Source organism: Emydura macquarii, unplaced genomic scaffold, assembly GCF_026122565.2.
Source record: "Emydura macquarii macquarii isolate MOO-44397 ecotype Brisbane River unplaced genomic scaffold, CSIRO-AGI_Emac_v2 contig_2676, whole genome shotgun sequence".
Classification (NCBI taxonomy): Eukaryota; Metazoa; Chordata; order Testudines; family Chelidae; genus Emydura; species Emydura macquarii.
This window is the reverse complement of record NW_027132813.1, coordinates 14228728-14253365: the sequence shown is the minus strand read 5'-3', so window position 1 is coordinate 14253365 and position 24638 is coordinate 14228728. Positions and strand designations below refer to the sequence as shown.

Here is a 24638-nt window from a genome sequence, read left to right as displayed (position 1 = left end):
TGAATGTAGCTAGATTAAAAAACAGCAATTTGCATGTTTCTCTCTGCCTCTGCAGACAATCATAGGATTGCTGATACCTCCAAATGGAGAGATATTAAAGGAACTATGTCATTACCATAACCACAGGATGGGCATTTCTTTTATTGCAAGTTTCTTTGATGGATTTACAGTATGCTGTGGGTAGCTGATCTCATGAGCATGCAAAAAGATTCCACCCTCTCCGATGTTTATCTTTGAACTTGAATAGTGACACATACTTAGAGAAATTGTTATGCACTAAGTTACATTATCCAGGGCTGTTCAGCTCCCCGGTTTAGAAGTATTCATTTCGGTCACTACAGTTCCTTTCTTCTCACAGGGGGAAGAAATCTCTACAGGAGGTTCCTCCTGCATTGTTCCACGTGGGCAGAGGCAATCAGACCCATAGTACAGGCTGCAGGCCCAGGACTCAAACTTTACACATCCCAAGGGAACCATGTGGGGAGTCATTCACATAGATGCCCTTTGCCTTTGCACTGATTTTGGAGCTCACCCTTCCTGCGCTCAGCCAGTATGGCTCTATTCAAGGTGCATGAAGAGGACCACCACAAGGGGCAGCTGCCAATGGGAAACTGCTTCAAGATTTAATCACTGCTGGGTACACTCTGCAGGAAAATTAATACAGCTTAGGACTTCAATGCCCTTACCAGGGGAACTCCACAGGAGTAGTTGGTTGAAACATTCATCCATCCAGCATACCAATACCCAACTCCTCTCCTCTTATGTATCTTGGATCATGAGTCATCTGCACAGTGGATGAAAAGGGGCATGATTAGGTCCCCTGTAATTAACGGGCTAATGTGCATATGAATCATGACCCCCCAGAAGCTTCATACTGATCTATCCTGTGCCCCAACCATCACTTCAATTTCTATACGAAACCACATGAGAAGCAACCTGGGCTGCAGAAAAACAGAATGCAACAGCATGCCATTGACATATTTCTTTCTCAGCAGGTACAATGAATATAATCACAGAGATGTCCCAGTTCCTACGAGTATCTGGATGAAAAACAACTGGTTTAAACTGAATCCAGGCAAAACGTAAGCAATGTTAGCAGGAAAGAGGAACCTTTTAAAGAAATTAGTCAGGTCAGAACCTCTCCTGCCATTAAGGGCATCTGACCTCCTCCAGGTTCTGCTGCATTTATCGCTATTCCCAAATGCCCAGGTATTATCAATGGTCTTCTTCTTCTTCTTCTCCATTTTTCTGGAAGACTTTGTCCCTTCTGCTTAGGCAAATGTGTGGCTCAATGAATGACATATTCACCAGCCCCAGACTGGATTTTATAATTCACTCTATTTGGGAATGAATTTAGAAGCAACACTGAGGTTCCCACATGGCCAGAACCCAGTAGCTTGACTCCTCAGCAGGATGAGTTGACAAGAATAGATCATTACTTGCCCTGCACCCTCCACTGACTCCTAGTTATCTTCTAATGGCATTTCAATGGACTGATCATCATCTGCAAGGCAAGGAATGGATCTGGACCCACCTACACAAAAGACCATCCTATGAATTACCAAAATAGCTGTGTTTCTCTGGCACAATGCAGTTTACAAAAGCCAGGAGGAGGTAGGCAAGGCATGAAGATACAGCATTCTTGGTCAAGGCATCTTGTTTCACAAAGCAGAAGGGATAACACTAATCCAGTGTGGGTCCGTTGTTAGAGCAAACTGCAATACCCACCTACTTGATGCATATTTTTTCCCAGAATCACCAACATTATGAACAGACAAAAACCAAGTAGAGCTTCTTATAACCCATGTAGGGCAAAGAGCAGAAACTTGTATGAAGTCTACTATGGAGAGTGTCACACTTGAAGGCAACTGCACCTGTCTTCCCCTTCCATGGTCCAGCAAGGGCACCCATTTTTAGGTTCTCGGATTCTCAGCCATCTCCTTTCTTGGGTGGAGACCACATCTCTCCCCCTCCTGACTGGGCTTTTTCCAGACTGCCCAGTTCCCTGCCCCCACTTCACTGTGAATCTCCCAACATGCAACACTGCCTAAGCAGGCCTGCTTTGCTTTCTCCTCAGAAGCCATAAACAGCATAATCGCCCACAGTTACAAGTTACCACACAGCCCTTTCTAAGCAAGCAAATTTATTCTTAAGGTGAAAACATTACAGAGAAAGCATATTAAAAACCAATAAAAGAACCCACATGCATGATAATAAGCTTACCACCTCCCCGCAACTCTAGCAGGGTTTGTTGGTAGGAATTAGTCCTTCAAAACAACTGTGATGGGAGGATACAAACCCCACACTGGACAACAAAGGAGTTGCTCTGGGCTCAACCAGCCCCACTGTACTTGCGAGAGGAGTTAAAAGGGAACAGAACAGCTTAGTTATGAGCAAACTAGGGAAGAGACAGGATCTTTACCTTGCAGCTCCTGCGGAAAGGACTGAGGGAAGGCAGGATCTTTCCCCTCAACAACTGCCTGAAGGTTGGCTCTGCTTCTGATAGACCCTGAAAGGGAAGCATTTCCCCCCTCACATACTAACCCAGGTTCTTTGTGTAGATTCCCCATGTTTTGTTTATGGACTTCCCCTGAAGGGGAGAGATTTAGGAATGACCTGGCCCACGGGCCTAAGTATGAGAAGAGGCAGCCACTGCCCTGAGAGAGAGTGTGAACTACCATGCCACACCTGGCCATGAAGAGGCACCAGGTGGTGAGCTAATCCACTTAATACTTTCCTGATGCAGACTGCAAGCTATGGGCAATAGAGGGGTGGTAGGAAGTGACCAAGGGAGGGCATCTTTAAGGAGCTCCTGGTGTCAATCCTTTTTGTTCCCCTCCCAGGGCCCTGGGCTGGAGCCTGGTGGAGTGGGAGAGTCCAGGCTTCCCTATCAAAAACTCCCCTCTGCATGTTGAAGGGCCTAAGCCTCTGACCACTAAGAAATGTTCCTCCTGAGCAAAGACCATCATGCCCATCAAGGGAGTTTTCCATGGTCATGAGTTCATAACAGCTTTTGTTATGAATAAGAACCTCCATGAAACTAAGAGTCACCCCTTAATTCAGTTTGGGTCTTTGATCTTGGGACCATGGGAACAGATAATCAACAGATAAAAATCCCCTGCTCAGGGCAAAGTTTCTAAAGGCTGACTTCTTGCCTAACCAGAAGTAGTGCATTTGCATATACCTTCCCCCAAGCAATTTCCTGAGAAAAACCCTTGACTTTGTTTATCCCATGAGTTTGTTCTTGTCTAGCACATTGTTTCAAATAGTCTGGTGAAGCACATGACTTTTCCCAGGATTCACATTGGCCTCATCTCTCACCACAGAAGTGACATACAATTCCACAAAAATACATAAGCTTTGCATGTTTAATACAATGGACTCCAAAATTCATAGAATCATAGAGTTGGAAGGGACCTCAGGAGGTCATCTAGTCCAACCCCCTGCTCAGAGCAGGACTAACCTCAGCTATATCATCCCAACCAAGGCTTTGTCAAGCCTAAGCTTAAAAACCTCTAAGGATGGAGATTCCACCACCTCCCTAGGTAACCCATTCCAGTGCTTCACCATCCTGCTAGTAAAAAACTTTTTCCTAATGTCCAACCTAGACCTCTCGCCCTGCAACTTGAGACCGTTGCTCCTTGTTCTGTCAACTGCCACCACCGAGAACAACCTAGCCCCATCCTCCCTGGAACCCCCTTTCAGGTAGTTAAAGGCCGCTATCAAATCCCCCCCCACTCTTCTCTTTTGCAGACTAAACAAGCCCAGTTCCCTCAGTCTCTCCTCATAAGTCCTGTGCTCCAGCCCCCTAATCATTTTTGTTGCCCTCCACTGGACTCTCTCCAACTTGTCCACATCCCTTTTGTAGTGGGGGGCCCAAAACTGGACACAATATTCTAAATGCGGCCTCACCAATGCCGAATAGAGGGGAATAATCACTTCCCGTGACCTGCTGGCAATGCCCCTCCTAATGCAGCCCAATATGTTATTAGCCTTCTTGACAACCAGGGCACACTGCTGACTCATATCCAGCTTTTTATCCACTGTTACCCCCAGGTCCTTTTCTGCAGAGCTGCTGCCCAGCTCGTCGGTCCTCAGTCTATAGCTGTGCATGGGATTTTTCCTTCCTAAGTGGAGGACTCTGCACTTATCTTTGTTGAACCTCATTAGATTTCTTTTGGCCCAATCCTCCAGTTTGTTTAGGTCACTCTGTATCCTATCCCTACCTTGCAGGGTATCTACCACTCCCCCCAGCTTAGTGTCGTCCGCAAACTTGCTGAGGGTGCAATCTACCCCATCCTCCAGATCATTAATAAAGATGTTGAACAAAACCGGCCCCAGGACCCACCCCTGGGGCACTCCACTTGTGACCGGTTGCCAGCTAGACATGGAGCCATTGATCACTACTCATTGAGCCCTATGCTCTAGCCAGTTCTCTATCCATTTTATAGTCCATTCATCCAACCCATACTTCCTTAACTTGCTGATAAGAATACTGAGAGAGACAGTAACAAAAGCTTTGCTAAAGTCGAGGTATATCACATCCACCGCCTTCCCTACATCCACAGAGCCAGTCACCTCATCATAGAATTCCTTATATTTAATTTGACAAGGTTTTTCCAGGATGCTGCAGGAAATTGCCATATTTGTCACAGAGCTCACCACTGCAGATATAATGTACCTGTTCACTTGGATACTATGGTCATATTCGCCACAGAAAACCCTGGAGCTCTTACAAGATCTCTGATTTATTACACGAATAATAATTTAAAAAACAATTATATAGTGCTTATAGGGTGAGCTTTTCAAACGTGCTCAGTACTGGACCAAGCCAATGTGAGTTTTACATCTGATTTCATGGGGAGTAGAGCTAGGCCAATGCCGGAGCACACACGAAAATCTGACCCTGTATCTTCAGAGCACTTGACCAACATTAAACAATCAATGAGCTAAGTAAATATTACTGAAGCCGTGTAGACGAGTCACACAATGCAAAACTAAGTTTTACAAATTTCTTCACAGACCCGATCATGGGCCCATTTTCACAGAAGTCCATCTACAGCAAAAATGGACCCTTTTTCTAGGGATGAGACAACTTTTCATTAAAAAGATGCGTGTTTCTGAGTGAAACAGAATACTAGCTACCCACTGGGGCCTGAGGGTCATCAATCCTTTGTGGCAGAAAAAAGAAAATGCTTCCCAGCCTCAGCTTTGGAAAAACATCCAAACACCACTGAGGCAGCTTCCATGTCTCAGCTGAAATAAAGCAATTGGGAAGCAGCTTCCTTCCATCTTGTTCAAGTGTCCATGAGCAACAAACAAATAATTTTACTATAGCTTTTTAGTCTCCAGCAATAATGTGGTCCTCCTTAGTTCCAGCAGGCCATGAATTCACTAAATTACTCCTTGTCAAGCCTGGCCCACTCCAGGAGTCCCGAGTCAGAAGGTGACGGTGTAGGAGCAGACACAGCATCAACAGCTCTCCCTTCCTAGGAGCATCCCTCAGAACTGGCATTTCCTTTTTATTGGATTCTTCTATTCAGGAGGGAAAGCTGTAGATTCTTCCTTCCAACAGCTGAATAATCCACAGCTGCCACCTCTTCCCATCAGGACTGGCAGCTTACAAAGTCTCGAGGGCCAACCTCCTAATTTTGAGTCATGCAGGCAAGATGCACGAAAATCCCATAACAGCGGCAATGCACAAAAATGGGCCTGTTTTCCAAGGACAGAGAGCTTTGGCATCAAATGTGGGCTTTCACATTATCCGTTAGAAAAGTGCCATTTTGTTGATATTGCCCATAAATCTATATCTGGAAAGGGTGAATTGCAGGAAGCAAAATGGTGAATATTTTATGCAAAAATTAAAATTGTGAGAAACCCATAGTTCAAATTATTATCTCCATTTTACAATTGGGAAGTTGGGGTGGCTCCATTTTTGTTTGTCCAGTTTAAGATGTCAAGTGGGGAATTGAAAAATTGCAGCACCCAAAATTAATGGATAAAATTTGTGTCTAAGTTACTTGTCACAGCTATATAGCAAGTCCGTATCTGACTTGGGGTTATATGGTACCTCAGCATCGTCCAGTGCATACTCAGACAATGTTACCTCAACAGAGTTTCATTGTATTACTTTATTGTTGGACATTTGTAAAAGCTCTTTTATCAATCTATTTGGTTGAAATAAGAACAAAGCACTAAATAAATTCTTTATCACAGTGTAAAAAAAAAAAAAAAAAAAAAAAAAAAAAAAAAAAAGAGACCACCAGCCCTTTCAAGTTATCAAATGCATCAATGCGCTTCTCTCAACATTCTTAGCACCTGCTCATTATGTTGGGGTGGGAAAATAAACTAATCTGCTTACACAATGTTTGAAATAGTATTTTTCAAATAAATCCTCTATTTTGAAATTCGGCTTTTGGCACCCATTTATTTCCCAACCAGCTGCAGCATTTCACCGTCTGAAGAGCATAACTGACATCTGAAAGTCCAGTGTCCTTGTGCTAAAGACTCCATAAACAACCCCACCAAATCCTGTATGATAAATTTCCCTGTGATTAGTTAAACAGATATTGTAAAGCACCAGCAGGAGGAGGTTTTGTTGACACAGCATCTCTGGAGACATCTGTATGTTTTCTTTTAGTATTTTAGCATTCAACACTGGAGCAGTAAGAATGACAGAAAATCAGACAGTATTATTCACTCCTGATCATTTTTCTTTCTTTCTTTCTCTTTCTTTTTCTGGTTTTCATTACACTGCCAGATAAAATTCTATCTTGTGGAACTGAAATCGAGTTGAGCTTTTGAAAGGCAGAATGTGAAAATATTGTTTTCTCCAATCACAATATGGTTTTTAGACTATAATCCATAAAGTCACTTGTGTATTATGAATAAAAACAAAAAATATGTATTTAGCGATTCTTTTATGGTCCTTGATTTTACAGTTACTGCATCACTGAGTCACTTTTCTGCATTCTTTTAAAGTCTTTAGAGTACTACATGTTGGCTTTATTTTGGAGTTTCCACTTAAGGCTGTTCGTAAATCTTTCCACAGAATGGCAGCTTTTTGTAATTGGCCATTGTTAAAAAAACGTTACTAGCTATAATGGGCGTGACAATAAATGTGGGAAAGATCTGGCTTTTGGTTAAGGCTGTTGTATCAGCTTTCCCAGTCTGGAGGAAAGGGATAATTGTGTGTGTGTGTGTCCGTGCCACCTCTACACTTTCATTCAGACAGTGGTTATATGAGTGCTTTTCAGGGGGAAACAAATGAAGCATGGCTGAGTGTAATCACTGTGGCCTGTTCATACATAAAATATGGACTCATTGGATCAATTTTCAGCAGGGTATGACGTACTCCAGATTAACGGCAATTTACAGTAAAGTGTATGTGAATTCAGTATGAAATGTCTTTGGTTCCTTATATAGTAATTTTCCATTAGATGAAAGGAATATTTTTGTAGTTAGTTAACCAGAAAAAAGAAAGTCCATGTATGTGAGTGTGTGATCAACTGGATATTCTGCTACCATGTCATATGAGGTTCTAATTACCATGTTTTGAATACTAAATGAGAAGAATGCAACACTATTTTAATCAATCTCATGGGGTCTGCTATTTCCATTACTTAGTTTAAATCCCATTAAAAGACCAGTACAGAGAATTTGTTTCATATGCTTATGGAATCCTTAAGTTTGCTACCTCTGAAAGCAGGAGCTCGCATTGAATCTGGATAGTTTATGTCTATTCATAATGAAGACAGATGAACAATGGAACGATCATGAGAAATTACAACATACTGCTGATTCAATAGGTAATCAGACTTTTAGACTTCAGCTGTATCTTAAATTACAATATTTATTTATTTGCATTATTTATGATGGAGTGCATAGAATTCATACATCACCCTCTTTATGGGGGGAGGGAAAGCGACTTGAACACAATCTATGGGGTGAATCCTGCTCCCATACTGAAATCAATTGGTATGTATTCCCATATTTTATTGATCTGTTCTGTTGAAACAGATTGGAGCAGACCTTAAATCATATTAAACATGCTTTACTAGGTAGAGGGAAATGAAACAAGTGAAAGATTAAAATGCAGAAAGGGGCAGAACTGCCACTGGGGGAGTAGATGGGGGGCATTTCATCTGAGCACAAATTTGAGCAGCCTTAAGGCTGTTCTAAGTGTGCAAGGTGGTGTCCAGCCATTTTGCCCCCTCCCTTCCACCTCAGATCAAGAACCAAGCAGAACTTAACTGAACTCAAGGATCCAACTCTTTGTGTATTATGGTTAGGGCTCACTAGATGGTGTTGTTACACAGTTTTACAAACTTCTTTTTCTTAGGGTGCAATCAAGTTTTTAGTTTTGGAAGAAAATGCTGTCTTGTTTTTACTTTTCTAATGTGGTTCTTCGGGGACTGTTATAAATAGCAGAAGCATTTGTTCTCTGCCTTAATTTCTACAGTTTGAATCAATTCTTAAGGCACAGTTGTTCCCTGGGAATTGGACATTGGTGAGAGTCCTGAAAGAGGGGATTGCCCCACATGCTATTGGTGACCACGTCAGTTCAAGGACTGATTTATACAGTGTAAACAAAAAGTATCACTAAAAATATAACCAGTCACCACATCACTAATTTTTCCTCCAACGGGAAGCCAACCTGCAAGATGCTGGTGTCTGATACTGCTCAGGTAACAAAATAAAAATCAAAGAGTAGAAATGGCTGGTAGTGTGGAGAGATGCATTGGATAAGAGGCAGAAGGTCATGGTCTGCTTGTTTGTTCTTGTATTCCTGGTAGACAAGCAATGGCACTTGCCCTCTCTCTCACCCTCCATTGTATTTATGGTTCTAGCTGAAATACTCCAACTAAAGATTTAGAGAGCTCTCTGACAAAGTGGGCACATACAAATATGCTACTCTTCAGCATAAAAACACACCCTTTGACTGGTATTTCTGTCATTTAGCCTATGGTGTAAGTTGAGTCAATGTAACTGAAGCATCCATATACTGTACCACCTGGCCATTCTCCATTGTAAACCATATCTTAAAGTGATGAGCTATTGACAGTTAGTATGGAAAGTCCATCCTTAGTCCATCCATTGTGCTTTTGTTCTGAGGCACATAGGGAATTTTATAGCTCTTCATCCAGTAATCAGAGGCACTTGCAAAATCCAGGATATGCTTCATTTGTGGGGGGAGATGGAAGGAAGGAGTCATACATTTTTAAGTTAATGTCGTGCACAATGACTTCCTCAGAGGTAAAAGTCCTCTAATAATCCACAGAACAGGTACAGCATATGCAACTGCAACACAAGTACCCCCACTCCACCCTGCTGACATGCATTAATCTTGGTCTCAGTTACTATGGAGATGAGGATAGTGCAAGAACTTACATAGAACAGATCTGAAGCAATCATCTGTAAGGGAAAGAAAGTTGCCTGCATTCCGTACCCTTCCAAGTCTTGGACTTCTCTGTTAAGACTGACAGTTGCGGTAGTGACTCTTCTGATGTGAACACCTCTCCTTAAGGACATGGACTCAGGTCACCAAAGTTTTCACAGAGGCCCGTAAAAAATATGGGTTGGATTTGAACTAGTATCCTAAATATGAAAAGGTTAATTGTCTCTGATCAGTAGTCTGAACTAGCCAATCTCCAATGGTGAAAGTTGTCAGAGTTCAGGGCAACAGCCTCTGTATTCCTCCTCTATGGTCTAGCCACTCTCAGGCTTCTGGCTCCCTTTCCGTTGCCTCTCTTGGGCAGAGACATGCGTCACTCCTCCTCTTGACCAGGGTATTGCCAGGCTATGCAGTTTCCAGTCTATGCTGTGAATTCCCCAGCAAAGTCAGGCTGCCTAAGCAGGCCTGCTCTGCTTTTTCTCCTCAGAGAAAATTGTAATTGCCACAGTTAAGCTACCACACCATTCTTTCTAAGCACTCTACCTTATCGTGCACTAAGATGCTGTGTGGACACTGCTACTGCACAATAAAATTTCTGTAGTGCACTCTGACCTACTGCACTATGGAACTTTTATAGTGCAGTAGCAGGGTCCACATCGCATCTTGGTGAGAAGCACACTACAGCACTGTAGATTTATACCCCAACTTGCCGCACACTAATTCCCCATATAGACCTGCCCTAAGACTTTGCAACACACAATTGGCCAATTTGTGCACACCGTCAGAGTAGCTGTGCACACAGCTCCTCACCTAACTTCGAGAAACAAGTCTTATTGTCTGCTTGAGTTACTGAAGTCCTCAAACCATGATTTAAAGACTTCAAGTTACAAAGAATCCACCATTTGCACTAGTTTAAACCTGAAAATGATATACACTCAATCTGTAAATGGATACAATATGATGTTAATAATTGACGTGCTTAAAAATGTGAAAGTTATTGAGCATGCTTAATAGCTGGTTTCTTAAAAAACAATATTAAAGCAGCCATCTTGAACATGATTTCTAAATACTCCTAGCTGTTGTACATTGCACGTTTATTATTAATGCTGTATCTTGTGAAAAATGACATTATACTAGAGATAATGTGTAACCCCGTAAAGTCACTATTTTTTATATAAATAAGGTTCTATTTACATATAGTTTAATAAATTGTTAATAGTCGATTAATAGATGTTATTAAATTGTTAGTCAAATGTTCTATATTGTTATAGATTCCAAAAGATCAATAGTTTGCTTATTACCATGGCCTATAACTGTGTCTACCACCTTCCACTGATGTGTTTATAACCATCTCTCCATCTAGCACATTCTACTCATTTCAATTTCCTCAAAACACCAATTTTTGTCAATTAACTTTTGAAGAAAAATTTTTGAGCAGCCCTAGTCTTTAATTTTGTTATGAAGGGGCCATATCTTGTTGTCCCTGTACAGGCAAAACTTCCACTGATCTCTGTTTTGCACCTGTAAAAGTATCAGAGTCAGGCCCAAAATACAGTGTCATCAGTAATGAGCATAAGGGGCATCTTGGAGATGTCACCAGTACTAGCCTGCTTTTTGCTGTGCCCTAAATACCCCACAGCAACAAGCTATTACAGTCACGGGCCCCAATCCTACAAAAGCCCTACACATGTACTATATGCAGTATGAGCCTGATCCTACAATCATTGAAGTCATTGTCAAAACTCCCTTTGACCTCAGTGTTGCAGGATAAACCAGGGTGAGTAGTTCCATTGAAATGAAGAGAGACCACTACCAGAGTGTAAAGTTAAACATGTGTGTACATCTTTGAGGATTGGGGCCAGCAAGGTGCTCAGACCTTTACTGCCATTCATTTCAATGGGAGCTACAGGCTTTAGCACCTCAGACTTAGAATTCAGCACCTAACAGGACTGGGCCAGTGGACAGGAAGGCCAGGAACAATCACTTGGGTCATTTCTATCTGATCCCTTGTGTTCTCCAGGAACACTCACTACCTCACACTCATTGTCAAAAGGAGCTAGTGATACAGATGCCCAATTTGGAAGAACGTTGAAGCACAGCACTTTCTGAAAATCAAGCCAATTTAAGCTATCTCAGATTGGGCACTCAAAAACAATCACGCAAAACACCAGATTGCTAGTTTTTTTTACTTTAAAAAAAATAAACCTTGCAGGTTTTATAATGTGTGACAGACAGCTGGCTTCCCCCTAGTGGGTCTCACGCTTCTGCCCCTTGTAGTGGGCCAGGGAGTCGCCAGCTACCCTGTCTCCCCAGGGAGGTACCTTGCTGTGGCTCCCTCCTGCCAGCTGGGGCCAAGGGTTCTCCTCTTCTCAGTTCCTCTGGCTGCAGAGAAGCACTGTCTCCTAGCCCAGAGCACGTTTCTCCGCCAGTTGCCACAAACCTTATGGCTCTTCTCTCTCCCCCGCCCCCCCGCTTTAGGGAAGGCAGGGTTTAAGTACACCTGGAGTAGCCCTTCATTGGGTCCAGGTGTCTCTAATTGCAGGAAAAAGGCTTTTGGCATTCTTGGGCTCACAGCCCAGCCCTGGTATACCCTTTTGTGGCCATCTGGCCTGACTTTACCACAAATGGGAAAAACTCGCTTCATAATCCAAGCATCTGATTTGATGTAACTACACTCCTGGACTCTCAGATTCAAATCGTCTAGATATTACTTGACCATGCACCATCCTAAGGCAGATTAATTAAGTACAATGAGTGAAATCCTGGCTTCACTAAAATCAATGAGAGTTTTGCCACTGATATCCATGAAGCCTGGATGTTAACTACAACCCATAAAGTTAACTACACTTGTGCCTTTGGATGAGACCTTAAAAACTGAGGACCTGTTTGATCTGAATGGACATTAAAGTTCCTATGGCATCTTTCATAAGAGTTGGGGGTTTGTTTTGGTGTCCTTTTCCAAATTTTTCTTTCCTCCTATAAATGTGTTTCAGTTGACTGCTCTCCTCCAGCCCAGAGGTGGCTTCAGCTCAATGATACCGTATGTATATATTTTCCATGTATTAAAGTTGGAGTATGCTATACAAAAGGTGTAAAATGATCACATTTCTTCTTTGATATACAGAGTGAGGGTGCCTTAATCACCTTTCAGTCATGTTTTTCAAAATTCAGTTGCCTCTACTATTTGTTTCCTAATACCTAGTATAACCTTTATTTCTTTAGCAAATATCCTTCCTTAGGTGTGGTTGGAAAGAAGAAGAATTAGCATTACCACTACAGCCACAAATCTTACAATATCTCATCTCACTCAGAATCATCCTATCATCAAAACCCTTGACACGGTAAATCCAAAACTGGGTGCATGCCAAAAACTCTCTCAACAATTTTCTCCTGCTTTCTCTCTTCACAATATTTCAGTGTCTACCTTGGAAAGTACATGAAGGAGGAAAAAGCACATCAATTTTTTTGTGTTCCACTATTAGCTCATTCTAATTCAATTCCCGTTTTCTGGCTGAGATACCTTGCCGGAAACACATTTTAGTGGGCAGATTGCAAAATTAGAGGAGTATCTCAATCCAGATGTTTGTTTGTTGGTTTTGTTAATAATAGATGGCTATCTGTAGGAAGCATGTTATTTTGATTATCCAACCTTGTTTTCTTATGGAGGATGGATTCAGTTCCTATACATCTCTGATTCTGTCAAAGTCTGACTGGTTTTGAAAACATTAGACTTATTCATTTTATATAGAATGAGAACTGTACTCTAGTCTTTAGCCTTCCAATGGTATAATAGTCATGAATCTGTAACTATTGATGTTTTTTCCTAGAACTATGTATAGTGAAGTATAACAGCTGCAAACTTCTCCAACAGGATATTCCACTACAAAAGCCTGTCATACAATCTGCTTGTGTTTTCATTCAAATTTAGGACCTGATCCGAAGATCACCAAGTAAACAGAAAGGATTTAAATTAATTTTGGATCAGGTACTTATTGATCTTTGGTGAGAAAAAGATATACATCAGGCAAAGTGCAGACTAATCAATTTTTTCAGTTTTCTGGCAGAATACAACTGATTTTCTTTCTGCAGATACTGAGAAGTTTGATTTTGAAAAAGCAAATGTTGGAACATATTCTATAAACATTGTGTAAATTCTTGTATAATGTTACATTTTATAGGAAATTTTACTGGTCTTATATCCATCAGCCAAAAATCTCAGGTGCTTAAGTCTGTGGAAAAATAAGCTACTGTCTGTTGAAGTCTCAATAAAACAATCCAAAAAGCTGATGTTAAAGAAAAACTGACATACAAAACTAATATTATTTTAAAGACTCAAAGGGATTTTTTTTTTCTTTTTTAGTTTTTATTAAGTACATTAGAACTCTTCAAAAGTTTATTCCTCTTAAAGGTCTTAGTTTTTCTATAATGTTAATTCTTACTTTGAAGTTAAAGAGGAACAACAATTTAGATTAAAAATAATAATTGTAATATTAGTGAGACAAGGTGCATTAGGTAATATACTGAGGTAATATCTAAAGAGCAGCTCTGTGTAAGCTCGAAAGCTTGTATCCCTCACCAACAGAAGTTGATCCAATAAAAGATATTACCTCACTCACCTTGTCTTGCTAATATTCCAGACCAACACAGCTACAACAACACTGCATAAGTTATTTTAATATGTATTTTAATGTTTGGGGGTTTTTTAATTTGTTTTTACAATATTTTCACTTTAAGTGGTTTTAAAGGCTCCTAAAAACACTTAAACATTCCTGAGGCACACGAGCAAATCTACTACTCAAAATATGAATAGTGGGTAGGAAATAATTCATAATATGAGAAGAGAAGTGAACACAACCAATTTTCTAATATGACAGAATAAGAAGGATATAACCATGCCTTTCTAAGAGACTGACCAGAGAATGAATTCCAAATTACTGCTTTGGGGTTTCTAGAATGAATGATAACTTCTGAGTATTGACATCTAATCACTGATCTCACCTATCCAAATAAACCAGCTATAAGTCAGTCTGTTTTTCTTTAATTATAGTTCAACCCAGGAAAGAGCAAACCTAGCAACTGATCTCACATGGACAACTTAAACGTTTCTACTGTGAATTACCAAATATCCTTAAAAATACCCTTCTTTATTTTACTTTTGAACAAAAAGTAAATTGCGTTTCGTAATTATTTATATAGCATATTCTTGTTTTTGCTTACACTAAGATACAAAAATGGCATTTAAAAATGTTCTTCACAACATATTTATTTTATCATGCAGCTTTTGGGTCTGGGTCAAACTCCAGTTAAATCAACGGAAAGACTGCTGGGTGATTGGGTCCAGCCTAGCACATCTGTTTGCAGGATCACAGGCTAAGTTATTAAAACTAAAGGACGTTAAAATTTGTTTCCCCCACACCCCTCTCGGAGCCCCGCATGCTGTTTGTCCAAATGCATTTTATTCATTTGGACAATGAATAAAACGCTAAACTGAATCCCAGTCCTGCAAAGACTAACCACATGCCAAACGCACTGCAAGTGGTCCCATTGACTATGCTTTGGAAGTGAACTGCCTGCCCATTAAAGTAAATGGCAGTTTTGCCACTGACTTCACAGGGACCAAGATTTCACCCTGGGAGTACTCCTAATGAGTCCAGTCTTTGAATAATTGGACCCTGGTCTGTTTTCCTTTTGTGATTCTCATGCAATGCTGCTATTGCTAAATTCTCAACATTGCAAGAAAAAAGTTTATCCTTTTAAAAATTCCAATGAATTTTTTAAAAATTTATGAACAACATTTATAGTCGCATTGTCATTTTATTTTAATTTTTGCAGAGCCTAAATTTGAAGCCTAAACTACTTGATAGTTTCCATTTTTGTGTATTGATATAATTTTCTACCAAGTTACAGTTAGAGTGATATGAATAGAATAGTTATCAATGGTTCACTGTCAAACTAGGAGGGTGCATCTAGAGGGGTCCTGCAGGGGTCAGTCCTGAGTCCAGTACTGATCAATATTTCCATTAATGACTTAGATAATGTAGTGGAGAGCATGCTTATAAAATTTGCAAAATGACACAAAGCTGGGAAGGGGGAGAAAGTGAAAGCACTTTGGAGACAGGATTAGAATTCAAAACAACCTTGACAAATTGGAGAATTGGTCTGAAATCAACAAGATGAAATTCAATCAAGACAAATGCAAAGTACTACACTTAGAAAATAAAATATAAAAATGCACAAGTACAAAATGGAGAATAATGGGCTAGGGTAGTAGTGCTACTGAAAAGGCTCAGAGTTATAGTGCATCACAAATTGACTATGAATCAACAATGTGATGCAGTTGCAAAAAAAGCTAATATCATTCAAGGGGACATTAAAAGGAATGTTGTATGTAAGACAAGGGAGGTAATTGTCCCACTCTACTCAGCACTTGTGAAGCCTCAGCTGGAATCCTGTGTCCAGATCTGGATGACACACTGCACAAAAGATGTGGACAAACTGGAGAAAGTCCAGAGTAGAGCAATAAAAATGATACAAGGTTTAGAAAACCTAACCTATAAGGAAAGGCTACAAAAATTGGGCATGTTTAGTCTTGAGAAAAGGAGGCTGAGTAAGGGAACTGATAACAGTCTTCAAACATGTTAAGGCCTGTTATAAAGAGGACAATGATCAATTGTTCTCTATGTCCATTAAAGGTGGGACAAGAACTAATGAGCTTTAATCTGCAGCAAATATTTATACTTTTCACAAATATTTATACTTCAATAAAAAATTGAATTCACCTTACTTGCATACTTGCCCCTTGCTACAAAAACTATAGCAAAACATTTTATATTGTTCTGAAAGTGTCCACATGATGCTTTAAAATGTTTTTGTGATCCTCAGAGTTACACCCTTCTAATTAGGAAACAAAACCAATGCCTACTGGCCTATGTGTCCAAATTAAGCTAGACAACATAGCTGGAATTTGGAGTAGCAAATACTCCTAATAAATTTCTCACTCACAACCTAGAGACCAAATTCTGAATGACAAATCCATTTCTGAAAATCCTAAACTGTTTGTGGACAATTTAATAGAAAAAGTTGAATTTTATCATCTATTGTTCACTCCTAATTATTCTCTCAACTGTAGTGCTCCTCTCAATTCACAGGAGTTTCAATTAACCTTTCATCATTTTACTTTTGGCTCATGTAGTGTCGATACCCATTAATTTAGCTTTTTTTTTCCAGGCTCACTCAAGTTCGAAAGGTCAAAAGTGAGTTTCCTTCATCTCCATGCATTGCATATACCTTGATGAGAGTTTATTTTAGGACCCCAATCACATGTCAAGTTTTGTTACAAAATGAATACAAAACTCAGTCTTGAACAACTCTTGCCTCTCCAGAGGCAGCAAAAGTTTTCCCCTTGAGGTTTGACATGTTCACATGGCTAAGAAAGTTTTGCACCAAACACAGCTGGTTTTGTTTCCATTCTGAACCCCAAGCTGGCCACACTTTGCACAGTTGGCAGTTTATGGTGAAAGTTTCGCTGTCAGCTGTAGTTACAGTCATTTGAAATGTTCATATAGAGCATAGACAGCAGGTGTCATTCATTAATACTAACCTCTTGGCTCTGATATGCGACTTCTGGGGTTATTCACTGAGCTTTGACTTCAAAGGGTTCTAGTGCTGCATCTAAAAACACATGATGTTAGCTCAGCTGGCTAGGAGCATCTCCTCCCCCATACCTGCTTCTCTTCTCCACAGCTCTGCCTCCAGTATATGAACTTCCAGCCAGAGGCAGCTTTTCTTCCCTACAATACCATCCTTCCAGTCTGGTTCTCATCTCACTGTGGAAACGCCACCTACTTGCACTGCTTCTCTCTGCTGGTCAACACCTGCATCTCCACCAGTGTTCTGCTTGTATCTCCCTCTGATGATTGTGATGCATAAGTAAGCTGAAAACCTGTAATGAATCTAAGTATAATTAACTATTCCTGTTAATGCTCCTTTTAATAATACACTTTCCACTCCAATGTCCCTTTTTAATATAACTCTATATTCATTTATTATGGAGAAAACTTCAGAGGTTCATTGTGAATAAGCACCCAAAATTGTGAATGCATCTCTACTGCACATAAATATGTGATGAAAGACCCTTTCAGCAATGGGAAACAGTGAAAGTGCTGTTCTGGAAAGTGATTATATAAATGACATCCTGGGGTTACTTCTGCATCCAATGTGCTCAATGTACAACTAAAGAGATGTTTCCTCTAATTGCTGATGCTGCCAATCCAACCAAATCAAGCTGGGTTCTTTCCTTCTTGTGCATCACCAGCAAATAAAAATTATGTGGGCCAAAACAGACCTTCGCATACACTGTTCAATCCCATTGTGGTCAAATTACTTCAGCAGTTGAATGAGTGGCTGGAATATTGTAAACAATCTGCTGATAATGCCTAAGTAGTAATAGAATCTAGCGCACTCTCTGTGCTGGGAAAATAAAAAAATGGTATAAAATAAGAACTGTTCTACATGTTGAAAATGTACAAGTCAAACTGCAAGTTGCCACAAATAAAGTCTTCTCTTTACAATAAAGGCCTTTTCCAGGCAGTACAGTAACCAATGGGAAAGCTGGATGTTGGTCTCAGTGATTAATTAGCTACACCCTTAAACAATAACGTGTGATGGAGGGAAGGGGGTCATTTCCTGGAAGTTATTGATTAGGTGAAGGAGTTGAGGTCCCAAACCATTGACTGACAAGAAATATTGAACGTGGGGTTCATTTACTGCTATTTTACACTAGAAAAATGTAAAAAATGTGCTAAAAAAATTAATAGATGACCTGCATGTGGCCGCCAATGCAATGTTTTGTTTAGAAAAGGGACCTGTGTTTTCATAGCAGTTAGACATGCCAGTACAGTAGCCAAAACCAGTACAGAAATCTAAAGCCCAACTCTGAATCGTTGTGCACCAGAAGTCTCACTGAAGTGAAGGTGGGGGTGCTTTGGTCACTCCAGGAACACATACTGTAGAAACAGGATTTCATTTTCAGTGTTCTAGTGGGCTTATAATGTCGAGTTGTTTATGTTTATTTTAAATCTACACCTTATTACCACATAGCCTGATGAGCTGGGGTCACTGGGATCAGAGAAGCCAGTGCATGTAGAACATAAGTATCTATACATTGAACAGGCTAGGGGTTGACAGCCTCTTTCCTTAGAAGTTGAACCAATTAAAGGGACGACCAGGGTGTACCAACACTGGAATATACAAAGTCTGTGCCTGAATTTGCAAGAGATGTGCATGTTTCTACTGAAACATGAGGAATTCAACTCAAAAGGGCCATTTGATATTTAAAAAGAAGCATGCCCAAAGGTACCCAAAACATTTATAAACAAACTCAACTACCTCCTTTAAGAGCCATGTTTTCCACTACGAGATAAATGTTGCTCCAGCAACCTTGATGGAGCAATAATGACATCAGTGTCCTCTCCATTCAGTCAGATCCACCAGTGCTTGGTATTTTGTCCTCAACTAAACTGCTCCGGCACTAAAGCGAAGCTACTGGGGGATTATGCATCCTCTGCCATTCAGTTCTATACACATATTCAGATTGGGTTATGTACATATTATAACCCCTAAAACATAATTTGCAGACTTTTACTCATATGAGTGGTCTCACTGATTTCTGTAGGGAATGGGAGCAAAATCTGACCTGATGTTTGCAGGTGAAGAGCATTTTTTATTCTAGTCAGAACTTTCCTCTCCAAATATTGAATGTGACATTTATTTGTTTGCATTTCTACAAAGTTATGAAGTAGAATTTTCACATTTTTACAAAGATGTGAAATAGGATTTAATGCCCAATGTTTGAAGAGGCATTGTAAACACACAGCCATACTCAATGGGTACTCTCAGAGAGGCAAAGTTATGTATCACTGGAGGAATGACTTACTATAGTCAAAGCCTCAGATTTGAAATACTTCTGGCTCCATGGAAACTTAGGTTCAAATACTGACAAGACCGAATTAACCACAAGGTAGATTATTTGGGGTTCATACAGTGTGTGCGAATGGGGTGGTGTGTTTCAGATAAAATCTCAAAATCTGAGATTTGTCTCCTTTGCTTGGAGAACAAAGATGACATTGTTCTTTTTGTAAGAATTAGGGTTTGCCTTATTACCCTGAACAAAATTTCCCCCCTCATCCTACATGATTGACCCAGGAGTGGCTGTATGTCAGTAGTGCTGTATTTAAAACTTGTTAAGTTCATGGTATGAAAAGCACTGCATAAGTAAAAAACCATTATTCTACTTCTACAACACTTATTTAAAAAGACAATGAAGGTGTAAAGTGACTAGTTCTTATTCTTATATATATTCTTAAAATATATTAAGTCAGATTTCAGTGCAAGTCCCATCTATTTTTCATAACATACATTGGGCTTAATTCTCATTTACAGTAAGGCCACTTTACACCACTTTGGCAGTGAAAAGGGGGGTTCATGTAAATGAGAATCAGGCCCAGAAAGAACATTTCATTTCTACTGTATAAACTAAAAACTTAAACCAAGATTTCCAAGCTTTCTGCCTAACATTAGGTACCTTAACCCAGATCTTGTCACCCAGATAAATGCCTGATTATCAGAGGGGCAGACCACCCACAGTTTCTGTGGAGGCTCCTGCAAGTTAGATTTGGTTCTCCTTATGTACTCAGTCTTCTTTGTATCCAGTCCTGCAGTCACCCCACATGAAGTCATTACCCTCTAAGCACTCTTTGTCTTTGGTAGTGTCTCAGTTCAAATGCATGTGAATATCACATACATCACCAGCACAGATAGTCCTGCGTGGCAATCCAGTTGACAGTCTACTCACAGAACCGCAGATGGACATGAAGCTATGGATATATATTTAGTCAGATCTTAGGGATGGCGCACTTGGCTAGTGACAAGGCACGTTTGCTGGACAGCATCAGTAAACATTCACTGCTTTGCATGAGTTCTTTGGATAAAGAGAAGACTTCAGATATTAAAGTTATCAATTAAATTAACATAAATAAAACCTAACATAAAACAAAACAAGCAGGGCTGGATTGCTTCCAAAGGCATTAGAAAGCAATGATTTAAGGCCAAGCAGAGAACAATCAGGGATTTAAGACTATATATTCCCAAAATTGAAACTCCACCACTATTCCAAAGCAGCAAAGAAGCCCTATCTGAAATGCCATTATTCACATAAGTGTGATCACTAGGTGGGGGAGCCTGGATACACAAGCACAGAGAATATTATTTGTTTGGGACTTTGCCCCCAAAGTGTAGAATAGCTTTAGCATTAGGTATTCTTAATTTGTTATAACTCGTGAGGAATTGGCTAAATTGGCAACTGTGAAGAGGCCGGGACTGTATCATAGGCTAATAAAAATCCTAATAAAAATTTTAAACTAATTCACACATCTGCAGGCTGATGGGGGGCTATTACATAATATGTGCCATTACTGTTGCAATCTCACCCCCACCCCACTGCTTGCTTGCTGCAGGGAAAAAAGTGTTGGTCTGATGTTCCCTCGGCAGTTTTACGGCCTTCTCAGAGAACCACCACCATCTTCAGACAGCCCTTGAGGGAATTTATTAAAGGAATATGCGTAATTCTCTCAAGTGCCTATAATTCTCACTTTCCAAGGTTCTTTGAAAGTATTATAGCCTGCCCTCCGGTCCACAGATTCCTTCACAGGGAGATAAAAATCCACGTCTGGTATTTTTATGCCCGTCATAAAAATAATCAACATGGCTTTTTGGGCTCCTACAGGGTTTTAAAAAATGTATTCCTTCAAGCATTGGATTTCATGATTTCACATGTACAAAGTCTATGTTTCGAAAAGAAAGATAGAAGCTTAGGACCATATGCAAACAGGAAACACTGGGATTTTTAATAACATTTTCAAAACGTTGAAATAAACACAGCCTATACTGTCTCGTGGCATTCCTAATGTGGGCCAGCCCTGTCATGCCCTGTGTGTGTCTTTGTGATGCCATCCTGTGCACCAACAGTGCCTTGCATTTCATTAGGTGATACACATTTCTGCAAGGTGTCCAAACGTAGGCCAATGGAAGGTCGCATGGCAATTTGGCAGGGGCCAGAGTGTGCCCCATGAAGATTACATGTCATAATATGCAGTGACCATCTCAAACTATCACACAGCATGTACTTTCCATGGTACTATAGTCCAGTGCAGTTGAAAATGTCTAAAAAGCCACTCTGTCGAAGTCTCTGAATGCCCCTATATTACTGTGCTTGCAATATTTCAGGAGCATCAGAGATAGATTTTTATAGAGATACAAACCATCCCCATTCTTCTATTTTCTCCTTCTCATTAAGGCACTGTTCAGTACTATGCTGGAGGGAGCTGGTAGGGACTTACTGATTTCCCTGTCTCTGATGGAGTTCACCTCCTCACGGATTATTGCTAAATCAACTCTGACTGACATGGCCCTAGGCTCATAAAAATATTTCTGAAGAGTAAATATTTGCCTTTGGAACGGACCAGAGTTCACCAAGTGTCAGATATTTCCCAAAGAGATTCCTAGAGGAAGGTACCCCAGGAACTCCTATAAACCCATCCCCCACATCCGTTTCATGTTATACGTGTTCCATGCTTTGCTATCAATATAATCAGTATAGCTTTAGGGGAGGAAAACTCTATATTTGTTGGCCTCCTTATTATTGTTCTGAGAAAACACCGTTTCAGTGAGAAAACAAACTCCTCACCTCACCTCTCCTCTCAGAAAGCTCACATGACTTGGTACAAGAAGGCCTAATCAAAGAACCAGAGAGAAAATGTAAGTGCAAGTTCCTCATCAACATACTGGCCATACCTCAATAGTTTATTTTCTGTTAGTACATGAGCTCAGTTTTTCTGAGCTTTCTTGAGGTACACTTGACTACCAAGTCTATATTTTTAAAATAATTTTGGGGACTACAAAGAGCTTTTAAACACACTTGTTTCCAAAAGTGAACATTCGCTTATCCCACAAAATAGCCCCAAATCCCCCCCCCCCCCAAAAAAAAAAAAAAAAAAGTGGGGGAGGGAGTGAAGCTCCAAACTTTGCCTCCATTTCTTTCATTCATTATCTCACTCTGTTGTGGCAGAGGGCCCAAACTTGACAGATACTGAGAGTGTTCAACTCCCATATACTTCAGTGGCGGTTAAAGGCACATAGGTCCTGATTTGACAAACCAGGTCTGATTCTGCAAAACATTTAAACAGTGGTCAATTTTAATGGGACGTAAGCACATGCATAAAATCAAACATGGGTTTAAGTGGTTTGCTGAGTCAAGACCATTGCACATTGTAGGCGTGCATGGATAGTTGACACAGATGAGAATGTCCTTGACTGTGACTATGCAGTAAGGTGTAAAGTAATATAAAGTTGTCTAGGACATTGGTTTTCAATCTTCTTTCATTTGCAGATCCCTAAAAAATTTCAAATGGAGTGCAGACCCCTTTGGAAATTTAACCAGTGGTCCTCAGGCCTCTCCCATAGAAGTCTGAGAACAGAAATTAACTATAAATGTTGCATGTACTCAACATGGCATTTGATGCAGCTAAACTGCGGGCTTCCATGGTGACAACAACAACATTTCTGGGTTTTGACCTGTAGTTGGGGGTATTCATATACTTTTGATTGATCAGAAAAATGAATGCCTTTTCTGGGATCTAAAACTTTATTTTCATAGTCATCTTTTGTGGACCCCTTAGACGGAGTCTGCGGATCCCTGATGGTCCACAGACGACAGGTGGAAAACCACTGGACTTTTCTTATGCATGAGACTTATTCTTATTCACAAGACAACAAGGCTTGTTCATATTTATGAAGGCAGGATTATCACCTGAATAATAAAGATGAATTCTTATCTTCCCAGTTGAAGTTGTATCATTCCCACATGTTGGGACAAGTTCTTTGGAGGACTGTTTTATTCCAGCTGTTTTATTCTAGACCAAAGAAACAGTGAAACTAACACAAACCAAATTTTTCTAGAAACGTGGATTACTATAAGCAAGTTAACTGGATGACTGCAGAATAGGATGACAGATTCATATAAATGCCCCAGCTCTTCAATATTTCCTCATCATGGATATCTGATATTTTCTCTTTTGTTGTTTACAAAATAAAATAACTTGTACAATGAACAAGTACTGCTACTAAAGTAACACCCAAGTGAGGATCGGTCCCAATTATGCTAAGCACTGTACAAACATAAAACAAATGACAACACTGTCCCTTAAAATATATGTACTCTATATACGGACAAGATGCAAAAGATGCATTAAGAACTCAATGGAGCTGGAAGTGAGGGAAGGAAAGTATGATAATAATAGTAACTGTTGAATATAGTAACTAAGGGCCTGATCCAATACCTCACAATGTCCAATGGTTAATAATTGGGACTGGTTGAAAACTTTAACTTTCCATTAACTTGAATGGAGTTTGGATCAAATGTACAATTTGGAGGTTTATAGATTTTGTTTAACACAGAAAAAATGAATAGCTTATTTTTCATTCAAAATGGTTAACTAAATATAATTCTCTGTTATACCATGATTTTGCAAAGCTTGGGTTTTCAAGAGTTGTGGCTTTCTCATTTAAATCATACTGACTCAATATTTAGCAGTCAGAGAAGTCACATGTGATGGCCACTACCCTGGCTGATATTGAGGATTAAACTGGGGACCGCCCGAGTTAAAAACATGATCTAAAGAGGAACGTTTTGTAACTGATCAGACTGCATGTCCCATGATCCTCTCAGCACAAGGGAAGGTGGTTGCATCACCAGAATCTGTCCCACAAAAGACAAAGAAACTGAAATACCACTTCCACAAGGAGGATGTCTAAATCAAAATATTTTGGTGCTCAGACGTTTGGTTTGTCAACAATAACAAAATCAAAATTTTCTCCAGAAAGCAAACACTTCATGAAAACTTTGTTTCATTGAATACCCAATTTTCTGTTGAAAAACAGTTTAGATGGAAAATTTTCAACCAGTCCCAATTATTATCCCCATTTTACACAGGGGGAAACTGAGGCACAGATAGGTTAAGTGATTTGCCCAGCACCACTCGCCTAATCTATGACACAGCCAGGTATAGAATACACTTCTCCTTGCTTGTGCCTTAGCTGCAGGATCAAACTCCTTAATCTCTTTACTTAATTACTACTATCACTTAGGCCTCAGTCCTGCAAACACTTATGCATGTGCTTAATTTAATGT

The 24638-nt window shown here is 40.0% G+C and overlaps 1 long non-coding RNA gene across 1 annotated transcript in view; it reads right to left on the bottom strand.

Moving 5' to 3' along the window:
• Positions 1 to 16678: 16678 nt before the first annotated feature.
• The window catches only part of LOC137164511 (uncharacterized), a 71009-nt gene continuing 63049 nt past the window's right edge, over positions 16679 to 24638 (bottom strand). The window contains exon 2 of the long non-coding RNA XR_010923064.1: positions 16679 to 17336. This is a non-coding gene — a long non-coding RNA (uncharacterized lncRNA). The remainder of the gene's footprint in view (positions 17337 to 24638) is intronic.